The following is a 306-nucleotide window of genomic DNA, read 5'->3' as shown; positions in this document are numbered from 1 at the left end:
CAAACCATCCCTAGAGTAGGTAAACCCCACATTTTAATGATTTTCGTGTGCTATAGTCAACTGATTTTTTGGTGATCTGAAATTCCGAACCCATTATTATCAAAATTATATCTGGACGTCCGTTAAGACCTTATCTATGGCGCCACTTGGCCCTCATGGCCTAAATGGCCCATTTTCAAGGTCAAACGAGGCCAAGAGCAGCTAAACCCCCCATTTTACCAATTTTCGTGTGCTATAGTCCACGAATTTTTTGGTGATCCAGAATTCCGACCTCATTTTTGCCAAAATTATACTTGGACGTCCATT

This window comes from Solanum stenotomum, chromosome 8 (genome assembly GCF_019186545.1).
Source record: "Solanum stenotomum isolate F172 chromosome 8, ASM1918654v1, whole genome shotgun sequence".
In the NCBI taxonomy this organism is placed as follows: domain Eukaryota; kingdom Viridiplantae; phylum Streptophyta; class Magnoliopsida; order Solanales; family Solanaceae; genus Solanum; species Solanum stenotomum.
This window is presented reverse-complemented; position numbering follows the sequence as displayed.